The sequence below is a fragment of the Symphalangus syndactylus genome, chromosome 18, assembly GCF_028878055.3.
Source record: "Symphalangus syndactylus isolate Jambi chromosome 18, NHGRI_mSymSyn1-v2.1_pri, whole genome shotgun sequence".
NCBI classification, from domain to species: Eukaryota; Metazoa; Chordata; class Mammalia; order Primates; family Hylobatidae; genus Symphalangus; species Symphalangus syndactylus.
This window is the reverse complement of record NC_072440.2, coordinates 68,317,308-68,343,902: the sequence shown is the minus strand read 5'-3', so window position 1 is coordinate 68,343,902 and position 26,595 is coordinate 68,317,308. Positions and strand designations below refer to the sequence as shown.

Sequence of the window (26,595 nt, the reverse complement as noted above, 5' to 3'; positions counted from 1 at the left end):
TATAAATAGTTGAATTTCAATGGAGATTTTAGAGCAAAGGAACATTTTATCAATCCTTTTTCCAAAAGGCAGAAAAGTGGTTAAAGCTGAGGGTTCTGGATTAGACACTATCTGGGTTCAAACCCTGGTCATCCTATTTACTAGCTGTGTGACTCTGTGTGACAATTTTAATGTTTTACTTGCTATCTCTGTACATTGACTTCCTTATCTGTGAAATGGGGGCAATAGTAGTGTCTTTCTCACAGAGCTATTGTGAGAGCTCAGTGAGTTAATACAGGAAAAGCATCTAGAAGAATAGCTGGCACATAGAAAGTTAATTTTCAATAAACATTAGTTATGAGGTATCATCTGATACTCTTGCCACTTCTACAGCTTTTTACATCTTTTCAGTACGTGGAGGGAGATCCTTTGTAGCATAATTGACCCTGACCTTGTTTTTTCCTAAATCAGATGCCAGCCATGGCCACTGTGATTAACCAGTGGACTTTCTATCTCCTAAAAGCAAGCTTTAAAGCTAAACAAGCAGACAGGGCTGGTGACGTGCAGTTTATAAAGGATCTGCCAATGAAACACAATCATGCCTGTGGACACCCTAACCCTGCTATGTGCCTGACAAGTGATAGATAACCAGTAAATATTTGTTGAATGAGCTGGCTGCGGTGGTGTGTGTCTGTTGTCCCAGCTACTCAAGAGGCTGAGGCGGGAGGATTGCTTGAGCCCAAGAGTTTGAGACCAGCCTGAGTAACACAGCAAGATTCCATCTTTAAAAAATAAACAAATAAACAAAAATAAAATATGTGTTGAATGAATAGATTAACTCGGTAGGGTTTTGTTATTTTTATTTATTTATTTTTGATTAGGTAATACATTCACATGGTTTAAAATTCAAAAAGAACAAAAGGATATATAAAGAAAAACCTCCCTCCCACCCAGTCCCTCAGCCATCCAGTTCCCTTCCCCATAGGGAGCTAACATAAACACTTTCTCATATGTCTTTCCAGAGCTATTTTAGGCATAAACAAGCAAACATACTTGCTTACGCACATTTATTTCTTTCCCTCCCTTTTAAACAAGTGGCTCATATACTGTTCTAGGCATGATTATTGAAGTAGCCCCAGAAATGGGAGTGAGCATGGGTACGCCAAGGAGGAATTAAAAAAGAAAGAGCTCAGGGACAGAAAAATCAACCAGGAGACTATTACATTAGTACAGATGTAAGGCGATTAGAGCCTGGACTAGTATATTAAATGGGATAATCAGAGAAAGAATTGTTTGAATGTTTTTTAACTTACACTGGGGTAACCACTATATAGAGTGTTTCTGTCACCCCAGAAGTTCCCTTGTGTCCCTTTGCCGGCAGCCCACCCTCCCCAGGCCCAGGCACCCACTCTTCTGCTTTGTCAGAGTTTTTCAGCTTTCGTGTCACAAGCCTGCATGCCCGTGGTGGGACCTCCACTCAGCAGAGTTAATCACAATACCAGTCAACATCAGTGGCACTTACTCCAGGCCAGACACTCCATTAAGCACCTACATGTGCTCATGCATTTAATCCTCTTCACCAACTGAAGCAGGTACTGCTTTTATCTCAATTTCGGATAAGATATCTAAGATACAGAGAAGTTAAATCACTTGCTGAAGGTCACACAGTTAGTACATAGCAAAGTCAGAATTTCGAACCCAGAGCAATCGGCTTCCAGTGACCATATGTAAAAATAATATAAGAAAATATTCAGATCCCCACAGAAAGAGTTCATTGCTATTCATCAAGATTCAGAGGGAAGACCAATCCTTAGTAGGTTGATATAGAAGGAAGTTGTCCAGAAGCCTTCAAGTGTACTTTTAACTTGTCAGTTAAAAGAAAGCCAGTAGCCTTACTTCATAAGCATTGGCCAGTGGGCAGAATTTCACTTCATTCCCCTGCATTCAATGTGCACACCCCCATAATGTTTTCTTCTAAGAAATTATAACATTTAGAACTATCTCTGTATGTTAAAGAATTGGTGTGGTCAGGGCATTACTGAGAATGACAAGTATCTCTGCCTATCTGTGGGTCCCAGAATACGCATGTCATTCTGAAACCACAAGGAATGCGGTTAAATCCTCTGGTCACATCTCTCAACAAAGATTTAGCTGTTTCACTGTTGCCTCCAAAGAGCTTTTTTCCTGGACTAAGATGTTAATTCACAGTGATGTCTACTAATAGGTCTTCCATAAAGAGGAGTCTATTAAAGGAATTAATTACATTACATGTTCAGAAACTTCCCAGCATAATGAAATGACTCCCTAGCTGAAATAGTATGAGAAGGAAACCAGTGAACTAAATCATAATGGAGACAAGTTTCCATAAAGTGAAATGCAAGTTTGCTAATATAACTGTAGACTATGAGAAACAGGACAGTGAAAATGCTAATAATGAAACCACTTTTCACTCACCGATGGAGTTTTATTAAATATAGATCATCTTTTTCCAAACATTTTAAGTTACTTATTATCATCTTCTATTTGAGGCCTAAGTTTGCCACTTATTAACATTGCCAATTAACCTTAAAATGCAATTTTAATGTTTTGTTTTTTTTAAAACAAGAAAATAGTTGTCCTCAGTCAACATAGAATAAAAGAAAATAGACTCAGGTTGCATTTGATGGCATTCAAATTCCAGAGGAGGTGGTAGAACGATCTATTCTGGAAATCTAGGTTGGTTTTGACACAGTGCTGCCTAAAGCCTGGGGAGTAGATTAGATGACTTTCTGCTTTCTTATTCCATGGTATGGTCCATTTTCACACTGTGCAAATCTACAGAAATGATAATAGCAGAAGAAAAGGATAATAGCAGAAGAAAAGGATAACAGCAGGTTAAGTGTGGTGCTAGGGATTATGCTGGCAACTGGCAAACCACCAATTCATTGGTTTCTAGGTAGATATGGGACAGTGGTGCAGGGCAGGGTAACATGGAATATTCATTAGAGTCAAAGTCTGGATTGTAATCTTAATCTTGGTTCTCCCTTTATTTCTGGACAAGTCTCTTAGTTCTCTATTCCTCTGTTTCTTTCATTGCAAAATGTGGATGGTGAACCTGTGTTTCCACCCAGGGTTTTTAACAACCAGGAGGTAGAAGCAGTGGGTTATGACAGTCTACTCTAAATCTGGCACAGTACCTGCGATCCCTCTGCCTGGGCTCTGGGATAGTTTGGAGGAGGAATGGAGGGTTCCCTTGAGAGACCAGCCCATTCATCATCAGTGGTTCTAGAGAGATCCTGATCCCAGGAACCAGGAGAGCCTGGACCAGTTCTCTGGCCCCTCCTCCAGGCATTTGGGTTACTGTCGAGCAAAAGCCAGCTTCATCAGAACCTAGTCTATGCTTAACTGAAACTTGGGCATTAGTCAGAAACAACTCAGCCTTCAAAATGAGGCTCACAGGGAAGTTGTTTTTATTAATGAAACTCATTTATGATTATAGTATATAAAGCAGTCATTTGCATGCTATGAACTGTTTAAGAGATTATGGCGATGATACAATGTGTAGAGAGGCAGAAAAGTTACAGAGTTTACAAGATGATAAACCACCTTTCAATATCTTACTATTGTTTAGATTTCAAGTGCTTCTTAAAATGGATAAGCTAAATAAACTCTAACATAGTTCTAGCTAAAAGTCATTAGTCTAACAGTTCTGGTGGAAACTGTTAAACCAATTCTGCAACCAAAAAGATAAACAGCTAAAAACTGCCAGGTATCAGTATTATTGTAATATTCCCTTTATCAAAAACCTATAACTGAAATTTATAGGTAAGAGTTTACAGTAAGCAGCAGGTACCTGGAAACTTGTCAGTTAAGGTTTCCCTTTATAGAAGAACCTCTGCTGTAAGCTTTTCAGCCCTCTAAAGCCAGTAAAATTAAAAAAAAAAAGCTTTCACTATTAGTTTCTAAGGAAATTATATAAAGGTCATAATACTAAGAGAAAAGCTTTAAATTGTCATTTCCAATAGGACATAAGCCTCCTAAGAAAAAAACAACCTTGTGTGTTTTTCTTGGGGGGGGGCATATATAAATAACAATCAAAAATCTTTTTCTTTCTTGATTTAATTTTAAAGGTGGTAGTTAACTAAATCACTTTAAAATGACTTCCTGCTGCTCCCCCAACCTCCTCAAAATTAAGAATACAACAAATATTTGCATAGGTTTATTATTCACATTTAATCATGAATAATTCACTTTGTACAGACAGCTGGGTAAACAAGAGATTTGGAGTTTCCTTTTTCTAGAATATTTTTCCATTGGCTGAAAGGAAACAGCATCAGTGGTGATTTTATATGATTTTCAGTGGCATCTTGTCTTCTCTCCTCTGGATAGGAGACCCCTCCTCCCTCCCACCTTCTGTCCTTTTTTTTTTTTTTTTTTCCAGTTTACTTATTTCTGTCAGCTTTTGGGCTACACCTCACCAACATAACATTTTTCATTACAAAATGAAAAAATAGCTCAATCATTCAGTTTTTTATTCTGCAAGACAACATAAAGTGTTTGTTTCTCACTTTCCACAATATTAGAGTTTTTTTAAACTGTGGGTTTGCTTTTGTGTGAAGACCCTCTTACTGATGGGAAAAGATCTTTCAGAACTAATTCTGCCTCATCATTACCTCCTCCATCTTTTCCTATCAGTCATTAACAATTTCACAATTATTTGACTGTCTGCCACAAAGTTGGTTCTCATTTCCCTCTGCACCTCCCAGGCCTACGTGAGGAAGTGGAGCACGTATCACTGAACACAGGTTTACCCAAGGCATTTCAACTCCTGGGCAAGGGGGGCATAATTTACCAAAGGTCAAGGATCCTTTCAGTTCTGTGAACGTCATTAATCAAATTGTGATAGTATAACCTGTGGTTTAGGAGACAATAAGTCTTGCCATAATTCATCTACGACCAAAGGAGGGGTTGGCGGTGGGGGGGTCATCGTATATCTTTGGGAATTCCCTGCATTTTGTCATGGCCTCTGGGAAGTAAGAATTTTCGCCACCTACGAAATGTCAAGCATCCACCCTAACTATGTTAGTTGAGGATAAACATTGGCTTTGGGAGGTATGTGCCCTCTATTCAGCAACACATATAATAAAATGTGAATGTCGTAGAATGGCAAGTAGCATTCTAGAGAAAATTAACCGTAATTTGACTAAATTAAAAATTAATGTTTTCTTCATTTAACACTTAGGGTTTACTGTATGCTAGATGTGTTCTAACCATGTCATACATATTAACTCTTTAATTCCCACAACAACCATTTGAGATAGGTACAATCCTTATCCCCATTTTACAGATATGGAAACTGAGGCACAGAGAAGTTAAGTAATTTCCTTAATGTCACCACAGGAAGTGGTAAAGGCAGGATTTGAACCAGGCAGTCGGACTCCAAAGTCTGTGCTTTTAACCACCATGCTTTGCTGTGAGTATAATACCTGCTTATGGTAAAAAGTGTGGCAAAATAAGAAAAGCATAAAGAAGAAAAAAATTACCCATAGTCCCACTCCCTACTTTAGTATATTTCCTTTGTGTGTGTGTGTGTGTGTGTGTGTGTTCTCCGTTTTTTTCAATTAACTATACTTTGTGAATATTCTCCCATAGAAGATACTGATTTGATTGAACATTCAGATCATTTTCTTAGTCTACTGTGTTAAGTACTGGCCCAGCTAAGTTTGGAAGCACTTATGATTGGTGGAATGGAATGGGGTAGAGGGCTGCTGATTTAGCAGATGCCTTATTTCCCCAAGCCAAAGAGCTGCCCTGAAAATGGGCCAAATATAATTTCTTTTAAGCAACCTGAAAAAAGTGTTTCAGCCTAGAGACATACTGTGACTTTTTCCTTCAAAGCATTTCATTTACGTTCACTTTATAACGTTCAGTTTTCTTAGGGGCAAGGTAGCAGGGGCAGTGGGGGTGGTGTGGGAGAGCGGCTGTGAGTCTTAATGCAAAGAGAACTGTAGGCTAGTCAACAGGAAACCCAAAGTGCTTGATACAGCACAGTGACCTCTAATTGTACCTTGGCATGGCTGCTTTCTCTTTCTTTGACAGGTGTTGCAAAAATATAATAAATATAATAATATATCTTTTTTAAAAAAACATTTTTCTGGTAAACAAAACTGTTGTTATATGCCAAGACAGTAAGCATCTCTGAAGCCAAGACAGTAGTGGTCATTGCTATGGCCAGCTACAGCTTTTGGCCAAGTCACATGCCATCCTGTCAACAGCCAAAGAGGTAAACAGCATAGATATGTGCTGACCTAACCTCAAAAACTCTTGGGAGCACAAGGAAATTGGCTTGAAAAGACTCTCTTTTTTTCCTCCTTGTTAATTGAATTTCTGTCTCTAATTAAAGAGACAGAAACAGAAAACAATATTCAAAAGGGAAAGTCAAAGAATAATCCCCATCTCTGGAAAAAAAAAATCATTGAATCATCAGAAACATGGCTGCATTAATTCTCACTCTTTCCCTGAGCTGTTTACCCATTTTCAGGTGAGGAAGTGAAGAGGAGGGCCAAGGGCCAACCTTTTCAAAGGGCCCTCTCTGGGAATTACTTTCGTATGTACATAAATTTCCATAATAAGTATCTTCCGAAGTTTTCATGCAACTGAATTGTTCTTTCAAACTTCTTATCCAGTGTTCTAACTTGAATTGTGCTACCAGAAAATCAGGTGTATCTTAATTGCTAAGTCAAAGTTGGCTTCTTTTGGAAACCAAAAACTCACTAACTTGAGCCCCTAAACTCACCCCACTTCCTTATTTTTTCCTTTAAAATACCTTTTTCCAATGCTCATCATCACTGGCCATCAGAGAAATGTAAATCAAAACCACAGTGAGATAGCATCTCACACCAGTTAGAATGGCCATCATTAAAAAGTCAGGAAACAACAGGTGCTGGAGAGGATGTGGAGAAATAGGAACACTTTTACACTGTTGGTGGGACTGTAAACTAGTTCAACCATTGTGGAAGTCAGTGTGGTGATTCCTCAGGGATCTAGAACTAGAAATACCATTTGACCCAGCCATCCCATTACTGGGTATATACCCAAAGGACTATAAATCATGCTGCTATAAAGACACATGCACACATATGTTTATTGCGGCACTATTCACAATAGCAAAGAGTTGGAACCAACCCAAATGTCCAACAACGATAGACTGGATTAAGAAAATGTGGCACATATACACCATGGAATACTATGCAGCCATAAAAAATGATGAGTTCATGTCCTTTGTAGGGACATGGATGAAACTGGAAAACATCATTCTCAGTAAACTATCGCAAGGACAAAAAACCAAACACCGCATGTTCTCACTCATAGGTGGGAATTGAACAATGAGAACTCATGGACACAGGAAGGGGAACATCACACTCCAGGGACTGTTGTGGGGTTGGGGGAGGGGGGAGGGAGAGCATTAGGAGATATACCTAATGCTAAATGACGAGTTAATGGGTGCAGCAAAACAACATGGCACATGGATACATATGTAACAAACCTGCACATTGTGCACATGTACCCTGAAACCTAAAGTATAATAATAAAAAAAAAAAAAATACCTTTTTCCCCACTTCCTACAGTCACTGGTCTTAGGTCCCCTTGTAAACATTGCAGGCAGCTGCTGTTTGAAATTTTAAAAATGAAATTTGGGCCAGGTGCGGTGGCTCATGCCTGTAATCCCAGCACTTTGGGAGGCCAAAGAGGACAGATTGCTTGAGCCCAGAAGTTCAAGACCAGCCTGGGCAACATGGTGAAACCCTGACCCTACAAAAAATACAAAAATTAGCCTGAGTCACAGCTACTCGGGAGGCTGATGTGGGAGGATCACTTGAGTCCAGGAGGTCGAGGCTTCAGTAAGCTGTGATTATGCCTGAGTGACACAGCAAGACCCTGCCTCAAAAAAAAAAAAAAAAAAAAAAAAAAGATTTTTTCATTAACCGTAAAACTAAGGTCAAATCTCTTTCTGTTTCCAGTGTTTTGAAAACTAGTTCTAATTCTTTCTGTCTGAGTCTTCACTTCTAGTCTTGGGGGAATGACAAGGCATTGGGACAGGAAACTAATAAGCCCTTCCAACCAACAGCCTATTAGCTGTTGAAGGTTACCACTTCATCCAGATTCCAAAGAGACTCCTTCAAGGCAGGATCTGGGGACCAGTGAGTACCTAGGAGCAGACTAGCAATCTTTCTCCAGAGAAGGCTTTAGTAGATAGTAACTACAACTCACCCTAATATGTTATATGAGAGCTCACCACTTACAGAGGACTTACAAAGGGTTTCTAATGCATATAATTGCATTGAAGTTTCACCATTATCTCCTGGGGGTGGGGGGTGGGTGGGTAGTGACTATTGTACATAGCCTGTGTTGGCTGCCCCATATCTCACAGTTTATGGAGGACCTGGTCTGAGTGCACCTGTACCACATACATGGCACCTGTACCATGGCCTTGCTCCCTCCTTGCCCTGAGTCTTCCTCCTTCACTCCTTGCCCAGCTCAGCTATAGTGTCTTATATTTCAGTCAAAAGCTGTCTTTCTCCAAGACATACTGATCAGTTAGCTTACGCTGTGAACATTTGGTTTTGGTGTCCCCCTACCCAAAGAGGAGTCTTCGGGGCTCCTCTCCTGACACCCTGCTGCCTGCTGTTCCTGCGCTGTCACACCATGCCTCCCATCTCCCAGGACTCCCTGAGGCCACACCCCACGCAGGCCTGCTGTCTTGGAAAACCACTCATGACTTGAGCTTGGACCTTTTCTCCCACAATTAAACTCACTTGCCCTACGTCTCCTCTCTCTAAGTCCTACTAGGGGTCCAATTTGTGCTAAGAGACTACTAGCTGGCAATAGTGTACTATTCTAATACCCCAATCCTCTCAGGACCACTTATTAGCCATGTGGGCTTGGGTGAGCAATTCAGCACCCCCTGAGATTCACCTGTGAAATGGGGATAATCATTCTTTACAAGTGAGGACCAAGTGAAATAATTTGGAATGCTATATACATATCACCTGAATTCCTTCTCTCCTCTCAACCCTCTCTTTCTCTCCTAAAGTAATTTCAGGGCACCATCTTCTGCTGCCCGGATTACTGCAGCAGCCTCCAGACCACAAAATTTTCTCTGCAGTTCAAGTACATTTCATTTACCATCTTGCAGATGGTAAGACATGTTTACAAGTCAGCTGGCTTCTGAATGTGTCTTCTGGGTATTCAATTCCCCCAACTACTTTCATCTTACAACTTCAGCCACTACCCCTAGCACGGTTATCTCTTGCAGTTACTGGTGTCATAATACCTTTGCCTTTCAATGGCACTATGAAGTCCCCATTGGCACCTGTTTATGCCTCTCAGCCAAACCCCTGCTAAGGGGGTGACAGGGGCACCATGCTCCAGTAAGGTTGAAGCACTCTTCTCATGGAGGCTCACCCAAGAAGGAAAGAAAAGCAGAAGGAAATGAGGGAAGGAAAGGTGGAGGCTAGAAAGACACTTTGGAAACTGTGAAAATGGCCCTGAGCTCACATGAAATGCAAGCCAGCAAAAGTGTTGAGATTGGAAACTTTAATGTGGCCCTTTTGAGAGAACAGCTGTAGCACTGCAATATCCTAGAAATCTGGATGGACACATTTAAAGAGAGTGAAGCACTGAATGGAAATAACTAGAAAAGAGGCTTCCTCCTGAGCTCTGAATGTCCTATCATGGAGGAGTTACAAGAAAGAGCAAAGCTAATAGCCAACTGAAAACCCACATGTTGTGCATTTAAGGTGATAGCTGGGAACCCAAATTCTATTCTTAGTCAAAAAAGTGGGGGGAACATGCATGAATTGCTATGAGCAAGAAAGGCCAGCAAGGAAAGAGAGAGAAACAAGGGAGGAGAGGCCAGTGCCAGCTTTCAGGACTGACATTATGGTGATTTTTCTTTCCCTGCTCTGAGAAGTTGATCTGGTGGTCCTAAGTTCCTGGCATTGGGCAATTTTCCAAAAGTTTGGGGAAGTTACTCATGAAGAAGAAGCCAACTCCAGACAGCTCGTCGGGAAATGTGGAGAGTCAGTGCCTGGGTGGTTTTCATACTAATCCAGGATTTATTAAAGCTCAGAAAGCAAACAGCAGAGAAGGTTTTTATAATGAGACATTTTGCAAATAGAGTCATCAGCATTTTTTGATAGAAAAGAAAGTTTCTCTCTGAAACTTTCTGAAGGAGGTGGCCGGCTTGGGAGGCTGGGAAGAGGAGGGGGCTCCTTCTGTGAGTGCTGTGGCAGGTGGGGGACTCCAGCAGTGGGAGACTCATTCCTTTCTCAGTCCCCTCCCCTTCAGGGTACAAAGTTTTTATTTGCAGTTGGGAGGAATTAGAGTCAATGATCTAATAGAGCTAACTTTTTCCTCTCAATATGGTATGATGTGGCATTGGTAGCTCTGCCAGATACTGATGCTACCAAGGGAACTTCAGTGCAGGTGGACTTCACGTTATTACATTGACTTATTCTTCCAAAGTTACATAGAAACGAAATTGTTTTAAATCTACACAAGTAGTTAAAGAAGCCCTACTTGAAATCTTTTGTAAATCTAAATATGCATCTGAAAGGCGAGTAAACACTTCCAAAAATATTTTGCTTGTAGCTCTGAATTTTGATTGATCTCCTTTGCTGCCAGAACATTCAAGATGTATAAATGTTGTGGTTTAGATTAATCATCTGTCCATACCCACCTTGATTTTCCAGAATTTTATATTAAACAGATTGGTTTCCCTTCATGTAAAAAAAAAAATCCAATAATTCTGCAGCTTCTTTGGGACTGTATAATTTTTCACTTAAAACAACAACAAAAAAATTCTGTTATTTCCAAACACACTAAAAGACCGCATCATCTAGCCCTTGAGCACAGCATTGGCGAAAGTTTGAACGAGGGGCTAGGCCCTGAGCATAAGTTGATGCTGATTGTCAGTAGTCAACTCAATGTACATACCTTCTTGGGAATGGGTTCTGTGCAAGGCACTGGCTGGGTACAATGAAAGGAAGTCCTGAGCTGTTCAGACATCCATCTGATGTAGCAGCAACAAGCCCTGAAGAGGAATAGGGTTAACAAATACCAACAGGTTAATGCATACCTCAGAGCAGAGAGAGAGGTCTAGCATGGTGAGGGAAAGCTTCAAGGAGGGAGTGACTTTTGAGCTGGATCTTGAGGGGAGGTCAGGGTTTGTATACAGAGTCAGGCAGGAAGAGCATCTCCTACTAAGAGGAACAGTGGAGTGACTGCTCAGAGGTGTGAGGATTGAAGGGGGTTTGGTGATAGAAAATGGACCAGTGTGGCAGGATTTCCAGAAAGGAAATCCTGGAAGAGTTCCAGAACAAATTTTGAATTAAGGGTTTGCAAACACTTATGTGAAAACAATAATTGCTAAGAGTCAAGCATGGGTGCACTAAGAGCTAGTCACTTCCTGTTTTTTATAAGGTTACTAGACTGGTAAACTAGAGGATGTTGTCCAAGAGATTGTTGTGATTGGCTGGAATTTGGTCTTTTTCTAATGTAAAGTTTTATTGTTCTGTGTAAGAGTAGAACTCAACTGTGTTGAGTTCCATTATGCCACTCCTTGCAGCAAGGCATCTGACATAGGCTCTGTGATATTCTTGGTAGGGCTGTGATCTGTGTAAGTCAACATTCATCCCCAGAGGTGATGGATCAATGGCAGGATAGAGGATGGTTTCCGTACTATAACAGGGCTTGATGTTTGGCTCATTTCATTTTTCCATCTTCATTCTTGTTTGCCAGTGACATAAGGAAACACACAGGCACACAGGATACATTATCAGAGTTCCAGATAATATGAAACTGGAAGAGATAAATAAATGTATTCACTGGTATATCAAAAAAGATCTTTTGGGGCTAAAATGATAGACCAAAAAAAGCAGCTGAAATACAATAGTTATAAATGCAAAATACTGTTTCTAGGGTCAAAAAATCAACGTCTCAAAAAGCAGATGGAGAAATATGTCTTAACCACAGTTGATGTGAAAAGAGACCGAGGCCTTTCAGTTTACCACAATATGACCTAACAGTGTAATGCACTTGGCAAAAGAAGGCTATATTTAGTAAACATATCGTGTCACTATGTTCTTTAATTCAACAAGTCTTTATTTTGTCCCCCAATATGTGTCAGGTATGAGGTTGGGCAGTGAATACACACTGGGGACCAAGACAGAAAGAGTCCCTCCCACATACAGCCTGTAGTTTAATAGAAGACAGAAACAAACACCAGAAAAAGTAAACATATAAAATCATTAAACCTTGTGAAAGCGGTCTGGAGGGGCACAAATAAAAGTGGGGAAGGGTCAGGAGGGACCTGCATTTCATGAAGTGGTCAGGGCAGACCTCTCTGAGGAAGTGGTGTTTGAGCTGAGGCCATACGAAGAGGAAGGACAGTCAGAGAGACAAAACACTCCAAGCAGGACAGCAAGTGCATAGGCCCTGAGTCTGGAAGGAACTTGATGTGTTTTTGGAACTGAAAGACCAATGAGGCTGGCCCCCACTGTGGCTGCCAATGTCCATTCTCCTGTCCTTCCATAGCAATGGGGCTTCTGACACAGGGCTGCCTGGCTGTAGTATATTTCCCAGCTTCCCTTGCAGTTGAACATGGCCATGGGACTGAGTTTTCATGAGTGGAATGCTAACAAAAGATCTTCAGTGACAGCTGGGGCCCTTAAGAGGTGGGTGAACCCCCCCGCTCCCCTTCACACTTTCCTTTTCTTGCTGGATGCATCTGAGACTTGGTAGCAACCCAGCTTATACCAGAAAACCACATGGAATAGCAGATCCCCAGTCAGAAGGGGCCTGGGTCACTGAATGACTGCAGAGAATACAGCCCCTTGCCCGCTTGGATCGCTCATCTCACTCATCATCACTCAACTCTCAAGATGGTTACTTGAGAGAAAAAAGATTCTATATTCTTTAAGCCACTGAAGTATTGTCAAGTCTCTTACCTAACCTAACTATTATAGAAACAACGGAGATACTAGTGCCACCAACCAGTCCACATTTAGAGCGTTGCATTTAGTCCAAAGGTTCACGTTTTTAGGAGACATTGACCATCTGAAGCATGTCTAGGGAAAGGTAACAATAACAACATTTAGGAGTCTGAAAACCAAGTCAATGAAAAATCTGTTAAAGACATTACAGTTGTTTAGTCTGGAAAAGAGATTTCTCCAGGGTGACATGATAACTGTCTTCAAAAATTGAGGAAGAGGAATGAAACTGAATTGGGGTAGCTCAGTGGGACCTATGGCTGGTTGGGATTTGTGATGAAGCAGATTCTCATTCAATATAGGGAAGAAGTATCTAACAATGAGGGGTGATTAGAAAAAGGCCAGATTGCTTTGAGTATCAGAAGCTTCTCCCTATCACTGAACCCAGAGAATGGCCACCCACTTATGAGGAGATGTTGCAGGAGTGATCCAATATCATTGTGGCAATGCTAGTGAATTCTAGGATTTCATGTAGAAGAGGTGATATATATTGCAGGTGAAGCCAGGTCACAAGGGGAACTGACTGTCAGTTTGGAGTGTATCCTGGAAGCAAGTAGTATCTTGAAGGTTTCTGAGCAGAGTAGCAACATGATCAAAGCAATCTGCTAGGAACATTGCTTTGGCCAACATAGGGTGGAAAAAGTCCTGATTTTTACAGCCCGTGTTGGTCATTGGGTGCTTATATTTCCTGAACCAGTAGCAATTTAAAGAAAACCAAGAGTGGGCTGGGCACAGTGGCTCACGCCTGTAATCCCAGCACTTTGGGAGGCCGAGGCGGGTGGATTATGAGGTCAGGAGATCGAGACCATCCTGGCTAACACAGTGAAACCCCATCTCTACTAAAAATACAAAAAAATTAGCTGGGCATGGTGGCACATGCGTGTAGTCCCAGCTACTCGGGAGGCTGAGGCAAGAGAATCGCTTGAACCCGGGAGGCAGAGGTTGCAGTGAGCTGAGATCATGCCATTGCACTCCAGGCTGGGCGACAGAGCGAGACTCCGTCTCAAAAAAAAAAAAAGAAAACCAAGAGTAAACAACATTGATTTTCTTTACTTTATTCTTGAGATAATCCAAAAAATAGTTATGAGCTAGCATTTTTTAACAATTTATCTTCCAAGATGAATGATCCTTTCATTTCAAGGAACTCAAAGTACTTGACATCCCAGTCTCATTCAGGCTTGTCTCATATCTGAACCGCTATGTCAGGGGCAAGACTGTCAAACCTCTTCTCTCAGATAAGAAGGATTCACAAAGAGGGGAAGTGAGTTGTTCAAGGTCACAGTGAGTCAATGGCAAGGCGGGCTCTTTGACTGAGGTCTCCCAACCCTCAGGCCTGCACACTGCCTTGTGCCCATGCAAAGGGTACCTCAACTAGGAATGTCCCCCACATACCAGAAAAACCAACCTGAATGAACATCCTTTCTGAAGGTAGAAATTACCTGAGATATTTAAGGTTCAACCAATCTCATTTTGTAGATGAGGAAACTGAGGCTTAGTGAACCCAGGCCTGGGATTCCTTGTACTACATCTTACCATCCTATCTACCCATAAAATGGTAGGCCCAGAAACACCCTACACGATTACCTGGAACCAACTAGGCTATCATCATCAGCTCCACTGTCTGGAAATATAAAGGCTCATATTGGCTTTGGCCACCAAAGAGAGGAAACATTCTGCAATCCTTAAAAACTCATGGCCGAAGGGAGTGGGGAGAACTGTTTGAGCCTTGTACTTAAAGAGTCAAAAGGGAAAACATGTGTTTCACATTTGTCTTGGGATGGGAAAGAAAAACTTTTCCTTTCACTTAATCTTGGTTTAAACAAACAGAGAGACTGCCCTTTCTGTAAACTCACCGAATGTCAAATATTGTTCACTTGCCTGGCATCGGCTTACTAAGCCACTACAGAGCCACTTCCCTCACGTAATCCCCTCAATCCAAAGGCACTTCAACTTGAAGAGGGTCAACTGAAATAATACACAATTCCTCTGATGATTGGACAAGAGACAGCCGATGGAATCAGGTTTCCAAACCTATAACCCCTGGTTTCAGCCGGAGACTTGAGGCAATACAGCTTCAGTCATGACTCAGGATTTTGCGAGTGAAAGCAAGCACGTCAAGTGATGTAAGAAAATTCCCCCATTCCTCCAACCCACTGGCCTCCTCCTCCCTGGAGAATTCAGTCAGAGAGCATTGTATTGGGGGTAGGGGAGAAACAGAGGTATCCTGTCACTGGGTGCTGAGCTGCCGGCACGCCTCCTATCACCATTGCCATGGCCAGCGTCATCACCATTGCGGTGGCCAGCGTCAGCGTTTGACAAAGGAAGTACTCAGTTACAATTACCTTCCTGTTGGCCAGCAGCTCAGATAATTGCTTTGCAATGTGTGTGAGAACCTCATAAATTAAACCAAGAAACAGAGGGGCCAGGTCTGGGCTGAAGAGAAGTGTCAAGTGGAGGAGGCAGTGATGCAAGTCTACCTTTGAAGTCACTTTGTTTGTGAAAAGTCTGCTGTGCTCTCTTAAGGAAACTCCACTGGAATGAGGTTTCTGTGCATGTGGGGTTTAGGGCTATTGTTTTTGGCTCTGACTTTCACCTCAAGCCCTAGCTAGGACATGTATAAATCCCATAACAACAGCCTGACATGAAATTGCTCACCCTCTCATTGCATCAGGGGACTTTTACTCAGGCGGATTTTGAATGCCTCATTGTTTAATAGGACAGGAAGTTTATTCTCAATGTAAATGAGGAATCCTTTTTCTCCCCGCCTTACCTCCTTGGAAGATTGTTACAGAGGCCTGACTTGTTGGCCCTAGTCTAGCTTCGGTCTAGCTCCTTCCATAAAAGCAGCTGCAGCCCAGCAGCAGCTGCCCAGTTTCTTTATTAGGGTAAGGCTTTTCTTAGGACCAAAGTTTTTGGGCAGGCTTTTCCCTAGAGGGAGTGCTGGGTGATGGGTTAAGTAAGGGCCACCCAGGGACAGGGTGGGGTTGGATCTGAAAAGGGTTGGATTTTCTCTTTTCAGTTTCTTCATTCTGAACTGGATCTAGGTTTTTTTTTTTTTATCACAGAGAGGGAAGCCCCATCTCCAAATCTTGTGATGCTTTTCTTCCTTGGGATATATCACAAGAAAAAAGTGGGTGACTAGCCCACATTTGTGGCATAAGGATAGGACTGAAGTCCAAATGTATCAGACTAACCAGCATCAGCAAGTAGATGCCTAATTCAGAACCGTGACCCTACCCTCTGTTAGAGCAAATCTCTGAGGATAGAAACTTCTAGAAAAATCCTTGTGGGCTCCCCCACATCTCACACCACACTCTGTAGGCAAACCCTTAAAAAAAAGCACAAGCATAACCCTCTCAAACTTCTTCTGATGCCCTCAGCAACAAGACTGGCTGAGAGATCTTCAAAGGGAGAATAATCTCAGATACAATTACTTTAGTCAAACGAAACCAGTTATGGACAACAATGAGGGAAATGACAGAGACACTCAGTAAGATGAGGAAGCCCTAGTTTATTTGGTTTGTATATCCAGAATCTTTTTTCCTACACATCTGAAAAGATACCAATAATGAGTTAAAAAAAAAAACCAAGTCAACCACTGTGCATGTAGACCTAGAGATTAGTCTAAGGTTGAATTCCCATCACCATTGCCTTCCACACACAGCTTCATCAACGATGATGAAGAGTCAAGGATGGGCTGGGCAGGTGGCTCAGGTCTGTAATCCCATAACTTTGGGAGGCTGAGGTGGGTGGAACACTTGAGGTCAGGAGTTCAAGACCAGCCTAGGCAACATGGTAAAATCTGTCTCTACTAAAAATATATTTAAAAAAAAAAAATTTAGCTGGGCATGGTGGTGCACAGTGGTAATCCCAGCTACTCCAGAAGCTGAGGCAGGAGAATCGCTTGAACCCGGGAGGCAAAGGTTGCAGTGAGTCGAGATCGAGCCACTGTACTCCAGCCTGGGCGACAGAGCAAGACTCTGTCTCAAAAAAATAAGAAGAGTCAAGGATGATCCCTGACAGCAAATATGCTAAAGATTTATTTGTTTAAAATTGCAACATTGACCAGAGTTTTACACACGTGTATGTGTGTATACGCATGTAAGTGTGTGATTGTGATTTTATTTGCACCAGGTCAGGTATAACTAAGCAAGAAGTAGCAGCCTTGCTTGTGGCCGGATCTCTGTTCTCAGAGCTGCTTTCCCATTACAGTCACCTGTAGAGATTCATCCACAACACACAGATACCTGAATGCCTGAGTGTCTCCCCCAGAGATTCGGATTTAACTGGGCTGGCCTGGGATCTGAGCACAGATCTTTTTTTTTAAAGCTCCCCAGCTGATTATAATGTGTGTCCAGGTCACCATCCACTGAACTAGGCCAGCCCCTAATGCAGTCTTCTCCCTCCACTGCTCTGTAAAATTGAGCCACATTTGCCAGCTCCTTGCACAATATCCTCTCACTTGGGCACTGGTGATTCTCTCATCTCCCTGGTCCTCATCCTGGCTTCACCTCACACTTCAACATCTGGGATCTGGCTTCCCTGTGACTATACCATGGCAAAAAAGTTCTTCCTAAAATGGCCTCATGTATAATTCACATTTTAAATTACTTCCTACTCAATAAAAATGATTGTATTTATAAACAATCTGGTCATTCTCATGTAATGAGGTGAGAAAAAACCAAGCTGCATTCAGTGGCACATGACTGCTTGGCTGGCCCCTTCCTCAGCAAGTCTGTGTACCAGCTTCGTACAAGGCCGGTGCAAATCCATCCTGTTGAAGGCACAAATAACTGTGTATTGGGAACCCTCAGGAACCTTTGGGGGCTGGCACAGAGCTTGGCACACCACAGGTGCTCAGCAAACTTCTGATGAAACAGAGAATATTGAGTCTGCAAATTCAAGGGGCTTCCCCAACCTAATTTGGTTCTGGAAATTCAAATGACTGGACTGAGAAAAGGTTGTCCTGGTGATTACAAAACCCCCTTTCAGAGAATGCAGCAAGTGGCAGAACTAGCCAAAGAAACACAGGCGTGATCAGTAGATATGCACAAGCATGCTATCCTTCCTGCCTCTCCCCCTTTCTTTCTCCTCCCTGAGAACAGCCTTTCATGTCATTGCAGAAATAAGGTGGAGGGGCTTCCTTTCCATCCCAAAAGCAATTTGGTTGATGGGGTTTTAAGCCAGGATCTCTCTGGGTAGAAATGATGTTCTGTGCTACTAATGACAAATGGTGAACAAGGAGATTCTCTTTAGTTTTTTAGTCTGTGTAAGCACCTAAGTGCCCCAGATTCTCAACATTTGCTGTTTTGTCTTCTCTGGGTCCTATCTTGGCCATCTCGCCGCATTCTGAGCTTGCTTCTGGAAGGAGGTAACAGACGTCAACTAGCATCTGCCTGTTTATGGTGTTTTTCTGTTTTATACTCTTGAGTTAATAGGTTCTAATATCTGGTTGGATAGACCTCTCCCAATCCCATCTCACCCTTCCTTTTCAGGATTTTGTTATTTTCTCTCATTCATGAAATATGAATTTCTTTTTCTTTTTTTTTTTTTATTAGTCTAAGGTTGAATTCCCATCACCATTGCTTTCCACACACAGCTTCATCAGTGACGATGAAGAGTCAAGGATGGCCCGGGAACGTGGCTCATGCCTGTAATCTCAGCACTTTGAGAGGCTGAGGTGGGTGGATCACTCGAGGCCAGGAGTTCGAGACCAGCCTGGCCAACATGGCAAAACCCTGTCTCTACTAAAAATGCAAAAAAATTTTAGTCCAGTGGCACGACCTCGGCTCATGGCAACCTCTGCCTGCTGGGTTCAAGTGATTGTCCTGCCTCAGCCTCCCGAGTAGCTGGAATTACAGGAGACTGCTACCACACCTGGCTAAGTTTTATATTTTTAGTAGAGATGGGGTTTCACCATGTCAGCCAGGCTGGTCTCAAACTCCTGACCCCAAGGGATCCACCCACCTAGGCCTCCCAAAGTGTTGGGATTACAGGCGTCAGCCACCATGCCCAGTCATGAATTTTCTTTAAAAAAAAAAAACAATCAGTGAATCTCACTGGGGTTTTTATTGGAATCATAATGAATCAGCAAATTAATTTGGGACTAAACAAATTTTCTAAATTGAGCTTTCCCATGTAACAACAGCTATCTTATGCAAATCTCCTTTAAAATTTCTAAGTAAAATTGTGTAGTGTTCTTTATCAAGATCCCACATAGGTTTATTGCTATGTGATTTATGGCTTTGGGTGCTACTGTGAATAGGATATTGGAATTATGGTTCTCAATAGCTTACTGGCAAAGATGAATGCTTTGATTTTGGGGTGTTTATCTTGTGTCCAGCCATTTTTCTAAATCATTTTATTAATTTCAGTAGTTTCTGTCTGGTTTCTTTAAATTTTTTAAGGGTACAACCATGTGATTGCAAAGAATAATATTTTATATTGATCAAGGGGGGTAGTGGTCCAACATATTAGTGCCCTAGGACTGATGTCATAAAGTACCACAAACTGAGTGGCTTAAAAACAACAGAAATGTATTATTATTATTACTATTTTGAGACGGAGTCTGGCTCTGTCAGCTAGGCTGGAGTGCAGTGGCTCGATCTTGGCTCACTGCAACCTCCGCCTCCTGGGTTGAAGCGATTCTCCTGCCTCAGCCTCTTGGGTAGCTGGGACTACAGGTGCCCACCACCATGCCCGGCTAATTTTTGTATTTTTAGTAGAGACGAGGTTTCACCACGTTGACCAGGCTGATCTCGAACTCCTGACCTCAGGTGATCTGCCCACCTCGGCCTCCCAAAGTGCTGGGATTATAGGCGTGAGCCAGCACACCCGGCCAGAAATGTATTCTTTTACAGTTCTGAAGGCTGGAAATCTGAAATCAAGGTGTCAGCTGGGTTGGCTCCTTCTAGAGGCTCTGAGGGAGAATCTGTTCCATGCCTCTCCTAGCTTCCAGTGGTTGCTGACAATCCTTGGTGATTCTTGGCACACAGGCCCATCACTCCAGTCTCTGCCTCTGTCTTCACAAAAGTTTCTTCCCCATGTGTCTGTGTATCTCCAAATCTCTCTCTCCTTACACAGATATCAGCCATTGCACTTAGGGCCTACTCTCCTCCAGTATAACCTCATCTTGACTTGATTACATCTACAAAGACCAGATTTCCAAATAAGGTTATATTCACGGGTACCCAGAGTGAAGACTTTTTTTTTTTTTTTTTTTTTGAGACGGAGTCTCGCTGTCGCCCAGGCTGGAGTGCAGTGGCGCAATCTCGGCTCACTGCAGCCTCCGCCCCCCGGGGTTCACACCATTCTCCTGCCTCAGCTTCCTGAGTAGCTGGAACTACAGGTGCCCGCCACCTCGCCCTGCTAATTTTTTGTATTTTTAGTAAAGACGGGGTTTCACTGTGTTAGCCAGGATGGTCTCGATCTCCTGACCTCGTGATCCGCCCGGCTTGGCCTCCCATAGTGCTGGGATTACAGGCGTGAGCCACCGTGCCCGGCGGGTTAAGACTTTAACATACCTTTTTGGGGGACACAATCCCACAACATCTAGTGTGTTTTTCTCTGATGAGGCTACATCTAGAAGTTGTGGTCCAGCTCATGAACCATATTTCAAGATGTATGTTGAAAAAAAGCATTTGTCCTGATAAAGGTGGCCACACGGTGAAGGATCTTGCATCTGCGTGATATGAGAAATGCTACGGGAACTATGTTCAGCTTGGATCCAGTCCTTTGGAAGAGTTTAATGTCCATCTTCGATGCATATGGGGCTTTCATGGTACACATAATCTGTATTGGAGGGAAGTAGATTTTGGCTCAATATAATTTTGGCTCAAGATCCAAAGGATCTTTGGATTAAGGCCATTTACTAAGGGCAGTGAACTTAAAGCAGTAGTAACTTACCTCATCCTTCGCTCATCTGACAAATATGTACGAGGCCTGTTATGCTCCAGGCAGCAGGCACCAGGCCAGATGTTAGGGCAATAACAGGCTTATGAGAGATACAGGCCTTGCCCTCAGGAAGCTTGCAGTCTAGCAGGCCCTGACAGGGTCCAGGCAGGCTGGGTTGGCGCGTCGGTCGAATTGTTTCTTAGCTAAGGCATCATGGTCTTTATGGCCTTTGAGAGGCAATATGTAAATGAAAGTGGGGGTTTGGGGTGAGGAGTGGGAGTTGAGTGGAATGGATTTTTTTTTAAATTTATCAGCTTACATCGGAGGAATGGATTAAAAAAAAAAAAGATTGAAATGAACACAAGGAAAAAAGAACACATGCAAAAAAATTCAGCCCCTTCACAACATCACGCATGTCCGACCCTCAGTGGAGAAGTTTTATCTGCACAAGTCTCAGATTCCACTCTCCTGCTTCCCATTACAGCCTTCTCAGCCTTACCCCACCCAGCCTGAGTAACGAAGCTCAACAAACAAAACAGTAACTGCTTGGGCCAGAGCCACCTCGCTAGGAAAACAAGTCCCTCTCCCAAATCTCAGCAGACAAAATAGCCCAGGCCCTAGGTGTTTCCCCTTCTGCCTGGGACATGCAGCCAGGAAAGCAAAGCGAGAAGCTCTAAATCAAGTGTTTTCAGCCGAACCAGACCCAGGAGTAGAAGGGAGAGGCCTCCACTCTCAGCGGCTGCTCCTCCTTAATGAGCCAAAACAAAGCCGATGCCAAGGAAGATAATCTGCCCTGAGATAGGGGAGAGCCACTCCCTGAGGTGGAGAAGGAGCTTGGGCCCAGGGCACGGTCTGGCCTTGGAGGCTGGGCCTACAGAGGTGCACACAGCCAAGATCAACCTTCCAGGTGAGAGGAGGTTCAGTCCTTCAGAAAAATGAACCCCCTGTATGCTTGTTTGCTGCCTTTTGACCATATGAGGAGATAAATACACTATTTAAAAGATCTGTCAGCCTTATGCCTATAATCCCAACACTTTGGGAGGCCGAGGTGGGTGGATCATTTCAGGTCAGGAGTTTGAGACCAGCCTGGCCTATATGGCGAAACCCTGTATCTACAAAATATACAAAAATTAGCTGGGAGTGGTGGTGCATGCTTGTAGTCCCAGCTACTCAGGAGGCTGAGGCATGAGAATCGCTTGAACCCAGGAGGCAGAGGTTGCAGTGAGCCAAGATTGTACCATTGCACTCCAGCCTGGACAACAGAGCAACACTCTGTCTCAAAAAAAAAAAAAAAAAATCTGTCACTGGTGCTTGGAAATGCCTGGCACTCAACACCAAGGAGGTCTCGAAAAACATCTGGAAGAGATCACGGGGTTCCTGCCCCCACCGTCCATCCTTCCCCTGCTTCTCTGCACATGTGCACATAGCATCACCGAAGCACACATGGGTACATGTGTGCACATACACCAGCACACATACTTTCACCCTTCCACACATGCATCCTCACACATGTATACGTGCATGTGCACACATACCCACATACATAAACACACTCCTATATGTGAGTATGCACACAATCCACCTTCTCACACATTCTCAAATGCACCTGTGTGCACACACATTCTTACGCAAAACACACATGTTCTCCCTCATACACGACTATAAGTGCACGTGCATGCATCCTTATACACACATTCACACACAAACATGCACTCTGTATACACACGAACCTGCACCTTACATCTTCACACATGTCCATGCGTATAGGTTAATGTACACGTTTACCCTCATACACAAGCACACACATACATGTATTTTCACACATGCATATGTGTGCACACATTGTCATAGTGCCCTCACACACATGCACACACACACATGTGCATCCTCACACATATCCTCATACCTACATACCCCCCATGCCCTATACTTGGGTAAACACTCATCCTCTCATACACAAACCCCTTTTCAGCTGATGCTTCTCCCAGAGTTGATGTGACTGTCTCCTCCATGACAAGGAAAGGCCAGTGACTGGGTCTGGTTTCCATTTGGAGCTTGCAGCCTGGCACCCAGCTTGGCAGACAGATGGTAGCAAAGGCCCATAGCCCCAGGTCACCCACGGGCCCCAGAGAAGTGTTCCTGCCATCCATCCATCACCCAAGAGCCAGCACCCTGGAGTTGGATCAATGTGGTCCTCACAGTAGCTTGGTGACCATGAATAAGTTTCACAGCCTGAGTCTTACTTTTTCATCCAAAAAAGGTGGTTAACACTTATTTCATGGAGTTGAGAAGGCTAAGATGACAGAGGTGAAGTGGCCACACATAGTAGGTGATCAGGAAAGAGCTCTTTCAGGCTGCTGCCCTGGGCCACCAGAACTCCCTGGCCACCATTCTCCAGGGCCCCAGTCATATTGGGGTGGGAACTAATGAAATTCAAATGTGAAACTCTAGGCCTTTCATGTGGTTGCTGGTCAGAAGCACATTTGATAAGGTGCCCCGGCTGTCCTGGCCCTCCCTACGTGAAGTCTGTCTAGCCAAGGCATTTCCAGGGATCTAATGAGAAGGGAACTGTGGTTGGGTGATTTCGAAGGTGATGGGAAAGACGTTGTTTTTCATTTATAAAGCTGCCAGGGCCAGTTGGGGAAAAGCAGAGGAAAGGGAAACTACAAGAAAGTAGATCCAAAGAAACAGAACCTGAAAGAGCTACCCAGGCTGCTGCCTGGAACATCTGGAACTAAGCTAATGGGCATGGAGGGAGAGCAGCCGCCAAGCCATCTCTTGGCACGAGCTCTGAGAGCCGCCTGAGGGAGCTGGAGCAGACGCCGTGGGACTTTTCCCCTGAGTTATTGCAGCTTCCTCCTGGAGTTGGCCCGGGGTGGCGGCTCAAACATGGAAATGTGGTCTGAATCCTCTTCCCAGCAACCACTGCTGGGCCTCAGTTTCTCTCTGTGAGGCGGGCAGTTGAGCGAAATGAAATTATAATATTTAATTATAATATTGTGAGTGTCAGACAATGTGCTGAGTTCTGCATGTGGATCCTCTTAATCCTTAAAACAACTCCAGAGGTGGCAATGATTGCACCCACTTTACAGGTAGAATAACTGCTCAGAGAGGGTGTGTGTGTTACCTAAGGTCACGGAGCAAGCAACGGCACCGGGTGAGAATTTGAACCCAGAGCCACTGGCTTCCTAACCACAGCGCTCTCCTGCTGAGCAGGGACAAGTACTCATCTTCCCAGCTCTCCCTGCAGTCAGGGAGCCAGAACACCCTGGGACCGGAAACTGCTGCCTGGATGACCTCAGCCAGCTACCCCGTTTTGCAGATGGAGAAAGTGAGAACCAGAGAAGGCCAGTGACTGGCCCAAGGTCACGTTGTGTCCCATATCCTCCTCTCATTCCCAGACGTCCAGCTCCCCAGCAGCCCCAGCACAGAGCTGGGGAAAAAATCTTCAGAGACATCCCCTTGGGAAGACAGCTGGAAGGCAGGGCTGAGCCGGGGGCATTTGTGACCCAGCGATGAGGTGATGAGGTGCTGACGAAAGTAGTGTATTTCCCCCTTTTGAGAAACGCTTTGGCATCAGACGAGTCTTGCAGGAGGGAGGAGAGGAATTTGGCAGGGATCTGGTTATAAGCCATCTGGAGGGCGGCGTGAGGACCGGAAAAGCCGCTGCCCGTTCTGTTTGGTCTCATCCCCTGAATGAGGTCACTGAATGTGCACGGGAGGCTCAGCGCTGCCTCACTCCAGCCTGATGGAGAAATCCTACCCGAAATCCCACAGCAGGGCAGGGACATTCCCGCCAGATACTTTTGCAGCCTTTGTCCTATGGGATGGAGCAAGGGATGATGACACACTCGCCTGCCCAGCCGGAAGTGAGTCTCAGGTCATTGCATCAGAAGGGTGACATCCTAACACAAGTCATTGCTAAGCAACTCCCGCGTGCTCAGTATTCACATTTTCTTACTTAATTCTGACCACTACACTGCACAGGAGCCATTATTCCCACCCCCTACCTCCATTTATAGACCAGGACACTGAGACCCAGAGAGTTTTTTTGTTTTGTTTTGTTTTTTTGAGACGGAGTCTTGCTCTGTCACCCAGGCTGAAGTACAATGGCACGATCTCAGCTCACTGCAACCTCCGCCTCCTGGGTTCAAGAGATTCCCTTGCCTCAGCCTCCCGAGTAGCTGGGACTACAGGCACCTGCCACCACACCCAGCTAATTTTTGTATTTTTAGTAGAGATGGGGTTTCACCATGTTGGCCAGGCTGGTCTCGAACTCCTGACCTCGTGATCCACCTGCTTCAGCCTCCCAAAGTGCTGGGATTACAGGCATGAGCCACAGCGCCTGGCTTGTTTTATTTTTTGTTTGTTTGTTTGTTTTGTTTTCGGAGATAGGGTCTGGCTCTGTTGCCCAGGTTAGAGTACAGTGGTGCGACCATAGCTCACTGTAGCCCCAAACTCCTGGGCTCAAGCAATCCTCTCGCCTCAGCCTACCAGGACTGGAACTACAAATGCATGCCACCATGCTCAGCTAATATTTTTCCTTTTGGGAAAAATGAAGTCTCACTATGTTGCCCAGGCTGGTCTCAAACTCCTGGGCTCAAGTGATCCTCCGGCAGTGCTGGGATTACAAGCGTGAGCCACTGCGCCCGGCCAACCCCAGAGAGTTTTGATGAGGTTACAAAGGTTCTGACCATGGAGCCAAAACTCAAATCTAGGTATGTGAGGTCCGAGCCCAGGCTTCCAGCAGGGCCACTGTGCTGCAACTACCACCACTTCCTGGCACCTCAAGTGACACCCGAGCATCATTCAAGGGGAAATGGCCCGTATCCTGGCAATCCCCCCTGCCCCACTTTCTTCTCTGAATTAGGGACTTCGGCAGAGACAGAGCCCCAGCAGCCTCCACCCGTCCCCTCGTGTCGGCCTTGCTCACCCACGGATGAGTCAGTCGGAATGTTTGGACATCCCAGCTCAGCGGCTGTGGTACCAGGAGCTGTCAGGAGGTGGGAATGCAGAGAATGTGGCTCACTGTGCTCCTGCCCGCCCAGGCTGAATCCACAGAGAGGTTTGGAAGGTGAATGACACAATGTTTGTCAAGGGTTTGGGACGACAGGTGCATGTGAAGATGAGGACAAAGACTGATTCTTTTCTTGGGGCTGCCGGCACAGTTTCGCATCCCTCCCACACATGTCCGCATTCCAGGCCCAGACACTCCGTGCCCTGGCTCCTATGAAGGGCAAGAAACCACTGATTAGGAAGCAAGAAGAAGAAAAAAAAGTGTCCCAGGCTCTTAAAAAGAAAGAGTGTTTGACCTCTTTGCCCAAATGCCATCCTGAAACACAGCTCTTTTGTTTTTCGTTTTTTTTTTTCTTTTAGAGACAGGGTCTTGCTCTGTCACCCAGGATGGAGTGCAGTGGTATGCTCACAGCTCACTGCAGCTTCCAACTCCCGGGCTCAAGCGATCCTCCCACCTCAGCCTCCCAAAGCACTGGGATTATAGGCGTGAGCCACTGCACCAGGCCCTGAAATACTGCTTTGATTCTGTCTCTCTCCTACTCAGATGCCTTTGTGCAGGCTGACGATCTTTTCCGGTGTCTTCTCTGTGCGGGGCTGTGTCTGGGCACTGAGTAGAGAGTAGTGAAGAAGATGGTGATAGTCCTTCCCCAGGGATTTTCCCTTCTGGAGAGAGGTT

At 44.1% G+C, this 26,595-nt stretch overlaps 1 long non-coding RNA gene across 1 annotated transcript; it reads right to left on the bottom strand.

Annotated features, from left to right (window-relative positions):
- Positions 1-822: 822 nt before the first annotated feature.
- LOC134733579 (uncharacterized) lies at positions 823-25,983 on the bottom strand. Its single transcript, XR_010117193.1, has 3 exons — positions 25,837-25,983; positions 10,957-11,053; positions 823-2,793 (listed from the first exon to the last, which is right to left on the bottom strand). It is a non-coding gene; the product is annotated as an uncharacterized lncRNA (long non-coding RNA).
- Between the last annotated feature and the right edge of the window lie 612 nt (positions 25,984-26,595).